Source organism: Falco punctatus, assembly GCF_963210335.1.
Source record: "Falco punctatus genome assembly, chromosome: 3".
In the NCBI taxonomy this organism is placed as follows: Eukaryota; Metazoa; Chordata; class Aves; order Falconiformes; family Falconidae; genus Falco; species Falco punctatus.
In genome coordinates, this window is record NC_137582.1 from 92,159,076 (window position 1) to 92,172,112 (window position 13,037).

Consider the following 13,037-nt stretch of genomic DNA (forward strand, 5'->3'; position numbering starts at 1 on the left):
TTTTCTCTCATTGCTTTTCCTCTCCTTCCCATCAAAATTTTGTCTGAACTTGGCTTTCACAAATTAGTTTTGAACAATCCCAGCAAAAAGGGGAAAAGGAAATCTCCTTACCCCATCTAAAAGGAAAAAGAGCCTGTGTTCAGAGCCCCCTGCGGTAGACAGCAAATTTGGTAAACGACACCTTTACTTTTATTGTTGGTAAAGGAGGACTGATGCGTGTTACCCAGCACTGACAGCCTGCTTGTACCTGGGCCTGTTTCCACCACCCTTCCTCCTTCCACTCACGGCAGCAGGGCCTCCAGGCCCCCTCACACCGCAGGAACCTTGATACGACACTCGGGGCGGCTTTTTTATCACTTATTATTGTTGCTGTTGTTGCTGTCAGCGTTGCTATTATAATTTTATTTTCTTCTTGTTCCTCTTCCAGGAGGCGAACAACCGTGCCCCCGACCCCGTCACCGCTGCCCCTTCAGGGAGGAACAGGCACACGAGCGCACAGGGCGGTGCCTGTAAGGGGGCGGGGCTCGGGGGCACGGCGACGGCCGGGAGCGGCTTTCCCACCCAATCGATCGCTCCGCGCTCCATCGATTTTCTCGGGCAGCGGCTGGCGGTGCCTGTGCCCGCCGGACGCAGAGGCGCTGCTGGGAGCGGAGCTGCCCCAGGTGCCGGATACGAACGCGGCGGCGGCGGCCGGTGAGTGACAGCCCCTGGCCTCCCGCCCCGCTCTTCCTTCGCCGGGCTCTGCGGAGCCGGGTCTCAGCGGGGCAGCTCCGGCTCCTTCCCAGCTCCCCGGGGCGGAGGCCGTCCCCCTCCCTTCGGCCTCCCCGCTTCTTCCTCCCCCGCTCCCCCGGGGGGTCCAGGCTCTCGCCCGCCGGGCGGGGCCGAGTGTCGCGTCCCAGGCCCCGCCCCCGCGCGGGGGTGAGGGGGGAAGCGGGGCCGGAGCTGTGATTAGCGGCCGGTGGGGCGCGGGGGTGTCGCTGTCCCCCTGCTGTCCCTCTCGTCGCGGCTCTGCCTCAGCCTGCCCGAGGCACCTGCCGGCCGGCCCCGCCCCGCCGCGGGGGCGCGCCGCCCGGCCCCGCTCGCCTCCCCGGGGGCAGGGGCTGCGGGAGGACGGCGGCTGGTCGCCGGGCCCCGCCGAGCCGCCTGGCGAGGGAAGGAGGTGGTGGCTTCCCGGTGCGGCAGCTCGCGTCCCTCCTCTCCCAGCCCCATATGACAGGAGCCGGGGCACCGCCGGCAGGGCAGGGGGGTTCCGCGTCACCTGTGAACCCCCGAGGAGGGGGGGCCACACGGTGCCCCGCTGGCGGGTGGGTGCCCGCTGGGTGACGGTGGCTGTGGCAGGCAGCCCTCGGGCCGCGGACCGCGGTGTCCGGCCGTGGGCGCTCTGGTGAGGGAGCGCTGTGCAGCGCCGGCGGGGCTGGCCCTGCGAGCCCCGGGCCGGGCAGCCGTGCAGCGGCTCCTGCCCTCGTTCGCTTTGCTGACAGCGGCCTGTCAGCGGCTCCTGAGCCCGCCTGTACACGGCGGAACCAAGTCGTTCCTGAATTAAGGAGGCTGAATTAAGTCGTTCAGCTCAACGAAGTGTGTGTTTGGGTGTGCTGGGTGGGGAAGGAGAGGACATAAGGGAAAGGTGGGCTCTGACCTCTGAAGAGCTGATTACTTGGAGGTCTGATTTTATTATTTTTTTTAACTTTGCATTCAGTGCTACCGTGAAGTTTCAGAAATAATTGCCCCAAATGAATGTGCACTTAGGCAAGTGTAGTAAGAAAGTACCGTAGTAAGGAATGTGGAACAAATCAAAATAACATATACTGGTTGAGAGACAACTGTTTTCATTGATATCTAACTGGAAGTGTTAAACTTCCTCTGTGACTTAATTTCCCCCCCTTCCCCCCCCCCCCCCCCCCACACACTTCCTACCCATTTCTGCATTTCTCCCTCCTTGCAGTCCAAGAGTCTGGGAGCTAGGTGACCAGATATTTCTTCCTTGTCTCTTCTATATCTTAATTAGGAACCTCAAAAAGATCTCTTACCAAGAGGAGTAGATGTTTGAAATTGGGAATGATCCCATTTCCAGAAGGGAGTTTCCCATTCTGTCCAGAGTAAATCTAGACTACAAATACTCATTCTTTAAATTGAGTTTAAAATCATAATCTCACTTAAACTTTCCAGGCTTTCTGATCATTCTTAAAATAAGTAAACAATCTCTCTTCTCCTGTAGTGATTTGTGTGCATTTCATTACTGTAAACTTTGTGGGGTTTTTTGCTTTTGATAAAGTTGTTGAAACAGTTAAAGGTTTGTTTGGGTTTTTTTTTATGTAAACTGCAAATAAACAAACTTGTGGCTTAGGAAAACAGGTCTGTTTTCTTCCTTTACCTTTTGCTTACCTGAAGAAGAAAAGCTCAGTAATTCTTGATTCCCTGTTTCTATGGTATTTATCACAGCTTGCGCTGACCTAGAAAGAAGCAGCAAAAGGCATCTCCTGCTGCTGATTTCTTTCCCATGGATAGCTTAGTTTACAGTTTTAGTGATTTATGCCCACCCTTGGACAACAATGTTTTTACTTAGATGGGATTTTTGTTGTCTTAAACATCATTTAAAACAGGATGCAATTATTTTCATTATCCTGGTATGACTTATGTCAGTGAAAATACCATTCACTTACACTGTAATGGTAAGGGGTTTTTCTATATGGAAAATATAACTTTTTTTAGTATGTGTCAGAGGGGAAACTATTTAATTAAAAGCATGTTACTAATCAAACTTACGCTGATTTTTAATTTTTTCTGTACAAACTAAGTGTAAAGTTGTCTTGTGTTTTCTTGGTCTTCATTCAATAAATTATGATATTTTCACTGACTTGATAGCTTTTTTTAAAAATGCTGTAATTGCTTTATCAGATATTAGCGCTGAATAGCTAAGTTAATAGACTTTCAAATTAATTCTAGAGAAACTCCTTAGAGTTCTAAGTAATGAACTTTAAAAACAAATAAATTTAAATAAGTCTTTAAAGTAAAAATTTTAACACCTTGCCCTTTGAGCAGTGGATATTGTGTTGAGAAACTGTTTCATCGCCAGTACAAAAGGTACTATTCACTAAGTATTTTTTAATCTGTAGTATTCAGATTTTAAATGTTTTTTTAGTTGTATGATTCCTTGTGAATATAAGCAGAGGGTGTTTTTCTAGCTGTTGAGAGCGTTTGAGGCAAAACTAGACAATAAAAATATTTTAATATGTAATCCATCTATTGTTTTCCTGAGGTCCTGTTAGAAAGAAACTATATCCACTGACAGACCATTCTTTATTATGCTGCTCCTCACAGTGAATCTGGACGAAAGCAAAATAAGTGGGTTGACTAGAAAGGCAGAGGCCACTGACCTCTTTTGGTGATGAAAACTTTTAGATATGTTATGGTAAACCATACTTAATCAATTTCTTTGAATGTACTGATCTGTTTAGTTGTAAATCCAGTAAGTCTCAAGTACTGTACTGGAAACTAAACATCAGTTTTGAGTTATTTTAGTTCTGTTTACTCTGTGCTTTTCTGCTTTCCTACTTAAAAAAAAAAAGTAACATCTCAATAGGATGGTGACAGAAGACTGAATATGAAAAGCATTCTTAAAAAATAAATTCTGACAGCTATTGAAAGTACCCATGAAATAATCCACAGTTACAGTTTTGTACTCCAGGATGAAACAGCCTGCGCAGCACAGACAGACAGTACCTGCATGTATTTTGAATGGTTGTACATCACTACTTAATTATGCAAACAGGCACAGATCTTCCATGGGAGAAATCAGTAGTACTTCATTTTACAATGAAGGGCAGAAGAGAATACTCAGAAGACCGTACATGTTACAATGACCTGTATTTTCTATGTGAGTTTTTCAGTAAGAGTAGAATCTGCTGCTGTACTTAAAAGTACACTGAAAGTTCAAAATCTGAAAGCAGCTAAATTAATATCTTTTGGCAGAAGTCAGATGTTAGCTCTTCAGCTTAACTTTGACCTTCTGTCTTGGACCACCTACATTCTGTAAATCTGTGCTGTGCAACATTGTCTTTCAAATTACTTTTCCCAGAGGAGAAATACAGTGCTTGGTAATGGGGGAAATCTTGTTTGTAAAGGTGCTTGTAGGATGGGGGATTGATTAGGCAGCACATGCATAGCGCAGTCAAGTCTGATTGATGTTTCATCTTTTGCGCTGAACATGAAAGCAAAGGTCAGTATTTACAGCTTGCAAAGTATCAATTTAAAAATAAAGTCGATTAAAATTTTTGTACCTTAACCCAAAATGTTTCTAGAATTCCTGTCAGTATTTCAGTTCAAAAGCAGTTAGATTGCTCTCCCAGTGTCAAAAGTTAGAGGAGGAGGGAAGGGCAGGAGGGAGAACTTGTGGTTGTGATCTCTGAGGGTGGGGGGGAACCTGAAGCAGTTTTCCTAGAAACTGAGTAATGAGGGAAATACCTGGAAAAAAAAGGATTAATTGTATGATTGGTATATTACGTGCTTTGCAGAGAAAGGTAAGCTAAGTATTTAATATTTTAAACTACACTAAGTCAAACTCCTTCCCCCCCTCATGTGGAGAAATTGTTTGTAATTGTACTTTTTATATTGTTTTGGAAGTATTTAGTGCTTTTTCTTCAAAAGGAAACTGGTCTGTGTAGCCTTTTTTGACAATAGAAATTGTTAATCTGCAGACAGTATGTTCAGCATTTTCAATTAAAAATACTGTGATTGCACTCAGTGATGGGTGTGAAAGGGTTTCTAATTTTTTGGGGTTTATTTTTAAGAAAAAAAAAATTCTGAGACACCAAGCCCTTAATGGATCTGCTTTTCTCTTGACCTTCAGGGAACTACAGCTTCCAGATTTTCAGCTTAATTCTCAAAGGCAGACCCTAGGCTATATTACGCAGAAGCCAGTGGGGATTCTGGCAGTATAGAAACGTCTGGATCAGATTACAGTATAAATCAGTGATTTCTAGGTGTATTTAGACTTGTATTTTTTTTGTTTGTTTCCTTTCACTTCACGGATAATCGGAAAGCGATGTACCCTGTATTTGGAAGTTCATCAAAAAGCCTGTAGTAGGTAAAGATCTAGGGCTATGCTGAGCAAAATCTCCCTTTTAAATGCCCACCTTTAAATTAAGGACAAACTAAACTGATTTTCTGAGATAATCCTAAAATGTGTCAATTAAAAAAGCAATAACTTTACATTTTCTATTTAAGAATTATGTGAATCCTGTGACATTTTGCATCTTACTGTGGCTTTAGCATGTACCTTGCTTATTGCTGGAAAACTGAAATCAGATTTTTGGTAAAAAGTTAAGGAGCTCTGTGTATAGCTGATGGGTTTTCCCCACATTTCCTTTTCATCAGCATAGAAGGCAGGGGATCTATTGTTTCTGACAACTTCACTAATCTGAAAGCATCGTAATTCCATAGAGGAGGTGGGATGTTAGGCAGATGAGTGGAAATGAAGACTGAGAGTATGTAAGGCAGAGTCAGGATGAAATATATCAGAAAAATACCGGTGCACACAGGCTCTCAGACAGTGAAATACTTGAGTGCATTTGACCATGTGAACAGAGAAGGATGCTATAGCATGTAGCTTGAGTACTTCCCTGAACAGATGCCAGAAAGAGGTGTTCAGGAGACTGCGTTAAAAATACAGGAATCTCAGTAACACAAGTGCATGTCTCATCTTTTAAATATTTTTGAAACAAAAGTAATTGCCAAAAAAGTCACACGGCAAATGTTAAATTTAGTGTTGCAGTCTTACCTACAAGCACCCAAGTTAAAACTTCAGCTATATGAACTGTATAATTACAGTGCTTATACAGTGTTTTTATAAGAATATTGTGTATAGTTACAGGGCTTAGAAAAAAAACTATGGTGTCTTGTTTCTTTTCTCTAGGAATAAAAAAAATGCCATCCCATTGGGATTTATTTAGTTTATTTTCCTGAACTTCTGGATCTTTCTGAATACATTTGCATAAATGTATTTGAAAGTTTTTGATGCCTGAAGTATTGTTTTCAAATTTTTGCCTGTGAATAACGTAAGAGGGAGGGATAATGAGGGTATTAGGATTCTTTATGGTCTTCCTAATTGCTAAAATAATGCACAGAAAATGATGAACAACTTTAGAAAAAAAGAGGTGCAAATTGTTTAAGTGGAGGACAGTAAGGGGAATGACTTGTAGATGAAGCAAACTGCTGGATGTTGGACGTGGAAGCAGATGTAGGAAAGCATGTGCTTTGTGAGAATTTAGAAATTAATGGGAGATTTATGGCCATCTGTGATACGGTTTTGTGTAAAGCTGAGTTAATTTTTTTTCTGTATATGTGTTTATATATAGATGTTTAAGCCTTTTCTTCACAACTTTGGTAGATTATAGCGATGTGTCACATAATAAATACAGAAGCTTTTAACCAAGTAGATAACTTAATTTCTGGGGAGTTTTAATGCAGCATATAATAAAAATAGTGGAAATTTTGGGGAGAAATGTCTGTGTTCAGACTTTCTTAAATTACATTTTCTTCTATGCTATCACCCTTTTCTAGCCAATTCAATATGACTAGAACAGACCTTCAGAAAACCTAAATTGGTTTGACTTGAGTCTTGGTAATGAATAGTTGCTGTAACACTGAATATACTAGTGGAAATGTTCATTTGGGAACTGGTATAAACCAGTATGCAGACCTGACTAATAAATTGGGGGAACAATTAATTTTCAGTGTGAAGTTATGGAACTTTAAAGCTAACTTTTTTTGAAAATGTGTTTGATAAAGTGAAATATTTTTAGGTTTTTTTTCTTAAGGTTTTCCTAATCCAAGTTTATAGGGCTAATATTGACGTGGATTATTGTAGTATCAATGGTTTTGTTTGATAATGCCACTTGGAGATTGTCATTGTCACTTAGGTAAACAAATTTTGAGCTGAGGTGAAAATGTGACTCTGGCTCTGGGCTGTTCAGCCTGTATATGTGGATTAAATTAAATTCGTGTGCTGGTGAGTTTGATGGAGGAGGTATGTGTGTTCACTGTAGCAGAGTGGAGGGAAGGGATTTTTTTTTTTTTCTGTAAAGTAGACTGACTAAAATGGGTTTAAAAATTCTTCAAAAATTTTATTCAGCTTTTTCTGTTTGAGCAGGTGATATAATTGGCAGATGAAATGGTTTTCTGAACTAAAAGAAACAAAGAACCCCCCCTTTAAAAAGTATCTGTTCATGTGTATTATAGATTAATGTTCTTTTTATTCTATTTTTAGAGGTTTGCTATTTTTACTCCTTGCTGATAGGTCACAAACTCAATGTTGTACGTAGGGTCATTTATTTCTTCCAACTTGTTTATAGTATAAGATACTAATGAACAAAATTATTCTTCATATTACAGTGGAATGTTTGTGGAAAAATTCAGCGTTCTGATGTAATGGCATTTGTGTGGTTAAGTGTTCTTTGTGGGGAATCTCTTCCCTCCCCAAATAAATAATGTGCCAGAAATCCTGATGTAGAAATACATCAATATATAGGTATGCTGTTCATCATAACTGATAAGATGCTGTCATTTAATATGTACAAGGAAAAGGATTTATACTAGTGTAGATTTTTTTGTGACATGTGATAGATAGAAGGTTAATTGATGTTAAATGGACGCTTTGTTAGCCCTTCATCAGCTACTAAACTAGTACAGGGGGAGTGCAAATCATTACTACAAAAGGCCAAGACCAGTATGTTTTCTTAGTGAGGTTTACAGGTCTTTTTTTATCCCTCCCTTCTTTCCCTCCTTCCCAACCGCACAAAACATAACCAGCTGTAACGATAGGAGGAGAGAGCAAGCAGCTTTCCTAAACCCACGCACTCGCACTCCTGCCCCCCTTTTCCTCCTCATACCTCAGCAGAGTGACAGCTTCTAGATGTTGCGTGCGAGTGAGTTCAGCTGGTGCTGTGTGGTCTGGGTGTGTGGTCTCCAGCTCAACTGAGAGGCTGCTAACAGAGTGGATGAGAGAGAGCAACACTGTTTACTTTAATTTATTTCGGATGCCGGAACTGTGCCCGGAGTTTCTCCTGAGCTGGGTTCCACAGTGAGCGGTGTCAATCCCTCGCAGCTGCAGCGGGCGCTGAACTCCTCTGCCGAGGGCTCTCGCAGCATCTGCCTCGGGTCCAGCCTTTTAATCCCTTGTGACTCCGAAATGTTAATGGCATCGCTGAGTGCTGCGATTATTTTGCTTTCGCTCTGTCAAGATATATAGCCATGAAGATGTACCTTGCTGGGTTAAGGAAAGCAGGACTTCTGCGATAACGGAGGAAACAGGAGAGCACGGCTATTGTGAAAGCAAAACTGCTGCGCTTATTCCTTGGCTACCCTAAAACTAAAATTGCTATAATATATAATAATTCGTGACTGACTGGAATATTCATGAGCCCTTTTAAAAAGAGGAGGGTGTCGTATTATGTCATTTAATACTCCAAATCTTTTCTTTTTGCCCTCTCCATTGCAAAACTTGCACATCTTCCCAAATTGAAACTGATTTTGGCATGTAATGTTGTCCTGTAGGGTAATGTGTTTGTCAGTGTTAATATTGGCTTGAATCAACATGCCGGATATGACAGGGCAAGACAAATGAGGCTTTGTTTTTTTTCCTCTGTGACAGTGAAATTACCCCCTTTCTTATGTTTGTTCATCTTTTCATTATAAGTAGCTTAGTGGTGTTTTGAAGAGGTTCGCCCCCCTCCCCCCAAATGTAAGATTCGTGGGCACTTCTTGTTTAAATTGACAAGTCTTCTTTTATTATTTAAATAAACATGCATAGATTCTTAATATCACTTGGAATTTCAGCATTGTTTAGCTTATTCACTTCCCAGTCTTTTCTGGCAGGCTTGCAGAATGGACTTTGTATTATTAATGCAGTGTTGAAGGCTGTGGAAATTCTAGGGCACTTCAGATCTCCAGAGGGGTTAATAAATGTCAGTTATTTTCACAGTGCTGCTTTGTGGATGCTTTCAAACCTTGGTTTATGTGGATTGTCTGTCTGAATTTATATTGTTGGGAAGATAAAGCACAGAAAAGGTTGCAATAGTGTTTTCCATCATTTTGTAATGGTTTTGAGTACAAACGCAGGAAACTTTTTGCTTTGTCATCCTTCTTGGGGTCATTTGCTGTATCCCTTCACTGACTCTGTCATAGTGTGTTGTACTCAGGGGACTTCTTGGGTTTTCTAGTGAAAACAAATTATTAGATTTATTTAGTGGAAGCACAAGTTTGTGTAGTTTAAGGTGAAAAGGCCATCACCTAGGTTCTGGAATCTGCGTATTTATTGCTTGTTTAAAAAAGCGTGTTTCATAAATCTATTCATTTGGAAAGCATTTTAATGCTGCAATGTTAGTGTGATAAGAGTACCTTACCTACTGTTTTCAGGTTGGTTTGTCTTTTAAAAAGTAAACAACATCATCTGAGGAATACTGTAATTTGAACATGGGTGATGCTTTGGTTGTTCCTGCTGTTCCTGCCTGAAAAATTTTGAAGTTGTATTCTGTCATGTATATATGAGTGAGAACAAATAAATAACTGTTACCTGAAGACTTGCATGCTTGCTTGTAGCTTTAGACTTCCTCAGCAATGACAAATAGGCTTTTTCTTTCCTCCCTTCTTGACAGCTTAGATTCCCTTTGCTAGATGACCATGGCACTTGCATTGACCTTGAGTCTGTCTTCCTCCAGGAGAGTCTTTTACATTCAGTGTCTATGACAAACTACCGCTGAAAACTTAACTGGATTTTCAGTCACTGGAACCAATTTGCTATCTTATTTTTGAAGTCAGAAACTCCTTCACTTCAACTGCCAATTTTTCCACTGGTGAAATTTGTAAGGTGGCACCTGATTGTTACTCATCTTCTGAAGTTCAATGTCTTCATTATGTTCGTTGTTTTTCTTTTGTGTTTTGAACTTACCAGCCAATTTAATATCCTTACATCCTGAACTTCTGTTATTTGCTTATTTCATATTCTGGTAGTACTTCCAGAGTGGTAAGCAGTACTCTGCTTTACAGAACAGATATGGTAGCTATTGGCACTTTGTGTTTCTTTTCTGCTTGCCATTGAAAGTTGAATGGGGAAACCTGTTTAAGAACTTTCCTTTTAAACCAGATGAGGGTTTTCAAAAGTCAAAAAAGCAACTAGACATGTATTTTCCCATATGTTGGACAATATTTCATTTTTTCATTATTTCTTTTTAAAGTGGCTTTTCTTAGGATAGAATGAAGGTGTCTCCTCTTTAGCAAGCTTGTAATGTTCAGAGTAGTCTGGTTTTCTTATTTTTTTTTTTTTTAACCAAACCTTTGTGAGAGGACAGTTTATTTGAGAAGCTCATGTAAAGACAAAGAGATGTTTATGAAAGGCATTTTTCAAGATGGCTTTGTAGTAGGTGGTCTTTGCAGAGGCTTTCTAATTCCTTGCACTTTCATAACAAGAATTATGACAGAATAATATAATAATATGGGTAAGATCATGGGAGCAGTCAAACAGATGTCATCCATGTTAAACTGTTGGGGAGATATTGTGAGGAAATGAAGGTTTTTTGCAAAAAAAAAAAAAAAAAAAAAGGTGGGGAGGACTAGGAGGGAGAGAGACCTCGGTTAGTGTAGAATAAGATTGCCCATTCCAAAAAAATAATATGTTAACACATTTCTTCAGTGAGCCTGGCTCCTCAAAGGAAGTATCTTGTATAGAAAACTGTATGCAATTGCCCCTAGTCCGTATAAGAAGCGGTCTTTCAGTACGAGGGCTGCTTGGTTTTGTATTATTTTACACATAATACATATTTGTAAAGAATATAATTTCTCTTTAGGGCAGTGCATAGAATTGCAACAAAACCTCTTCATTAGATTATTGTATCTTTTCATGAAATGAAAAAGTAATTCTTTTTTTCAGCTTTGCTTTAAAAATTTTTTTTAAAAAAATTAGAAACTTGCTTTTGGGCTGCAGTAGTATACTGGCTAGGCTTCCCGATAAGCAGTTCAGTCATTTTAACTATCGGCATGTTTGTCAGGAGGAGGAGGAGTAGTATAAATGAATTGAAGGCCCCCAAGTGTTTGTTTGGTGTTTGTAGTAAGGACAGATTCCATAGAGTTCCTTCACTCACTCTTTGAAATAAATGAATCCAATTGCTGTTTAATAATAATAGAGCATCTCAGTGCCGTAGTGCTTTTGTAATGTGTTGAGATTTACTGTGGTATTCTCATTCCAGTCAGGTATTTTAAAGCAATTCTGCAGTAAGTATGGAAATACTTTAGAAGAAATATTAGACCTTGGGAGGCTCAGCATTTTTATTACATTTATTTAGCTCATCATGAAGGGGGATCTAGTGCCAATTTCTGAAATCCAGAAAAATATGTTGTAATATTACTTTTGAGTTTTGGTATTGATTCAAGCCAATTACCTGTGTGCCTAGGTATTTTGAAAGAAAGAATGGTTGCAATGCAAGGGAACTGTAACTTTTTTTTTTTTTTGGCAGGGGGAGAGAATCAACCAAATAATACCAAAGTAGCTTCTATTTCACTTGTTTTCCTCAAGATTTCTTTCTCTCCATATTACCACTGAGTTCCTCAAGATGGCTTTTTTACATCTGTGTTACTGACTAACATTCTATAAAAATTTTTGCAAAAAATTGCTCACAGAGGTGCTTTATGTTGTCTTACTGGTATCTAGACACGTGCTGTTTCCTAGCTGTGTATGTGGGCATATGATCCCACTGTTTCTTTACAGCTGTTGTATATCCTCAAGCTTTGCTGAGGATCTGTGAGAACAGCTGCAAAGACTGTGTAGATAAGATTACAAGGAAGAGATGCAGTTTGTCCTCCTTGCTGTAGGTAAACTTGGGCACCTGATGCTTCTCTGAGATCCTCTTTGCACAGGACTGCAGAGGAAACTTCAGACTCTGAAAGGTCCGAACTTCTGTGCCTATGTGTCTTGTACAGGAATAAACAAGACTTGCCCTGCATTTTTTGGATTCTGATTGCTCCAAGTAGTAATATTAGGTATAGCAGTGGGAATTGGAAGCTTAATTTCTATTGTGCTGCCCATTGTTTTGGCAGGTGATGCTGTGGTAATGGCAGAGTTAAATGCAGCACAGATGAGAGGAGAGCTGGGCAAGCATTGTGGCTCCAGGACTATCTGGGTCTGTCACTGTCACCTGTGGCAATGACGTGGACCAACAGTAGTGCAGGTGGGCTATCTAGACAGGAAGGCTTGGGGTAAGGAATGGGAGGTAAGGAAGGGGAATTACCAGGGCGTCTGGATTTGAAAGGACAATTGGGATATTAACACTCCTCTCCCTCCCTGCTTGAATTTACGGATAAAAAGTCAGAGGGCGAATCGGCAGGACAGGAGCAGGAAGTAGTTCAGCTGCAAGACTAGGACCTGGCCTCAGATTTGAAGTGGGGCAAAGACTGTCTAGATGTCTCTGCGAGGGGGGAAAAAACAGTGCTGGGAAAGAAGGAGTAGGTTATGAGGGAGCAGGAGGGAGGGGACTGCCTGCCAGAGCACAGCCTTCTCTTCTGTACTGGAGATGACTGTCAGCAGATTTCTTTGTAATCTGCTGTAACAGTCCTCCTCTCCTTCAGTGCTGTTATACCCACAAGGTTATAGATTGCATCTGTTGAGTACTCAGTTCTCTAGCCTCATGTTGGGTTCATGTTAAAGGTTCCAGTATTTTACATACAGACTTACGAGAGCATCCATGTGACACTAAATTCCTGTTCTCAACAGTTTTGTTTTGCGAAAAACTGGGGAATTAATGTTTTACTAAAAACATTATGTAATTTTTAATGTTGTGAAGTCAACCAGTCAAGAAATATTATGTTTGCCAGTTAAAAACACAAAACCAAAACAAACCACCTTAGTTCCCGGCATATGTTGCGTGTGTTATCATGGGCTCTTACCAGACTTCCTTCATGTACTGGACATGGCTCACATACTGCAACTTACTGTGTTCTTGCTTGTTCAACAGGAATCTGCGTCTCTTATGAATTGTGCACTCTTCAAATGT

At 40.9% G+C, this 13,037-nt stretch overlaps 1 protein-coding gene across 2 annotated transcripts in view; it reads left to right on the forward strand.

Annotated features, from left to right (window-relative positions):
- The first annotated feature begins 236 nt into the window (after nt 1-236).
- EXOC2 (exocyst complex component 2) overlaps nt 237-13,037 on the forward strand; it is a 134,102-nt gene continuing 121,301 nt past the window's right edge. The window contains exon 1 of one of the 2 annotated variants that reach the window (XM_080379913.1): nt 237-693. The gene's annotated coding sequence lies outside the window, so the exon portion shown is untranslated. Of the gene's footprint in view, nt 694-12,090; nt 12,216-13,037 lie in introns of those variants that run through there. The other variant, XM_080379914.1, reaches the window with a different exon arrangement.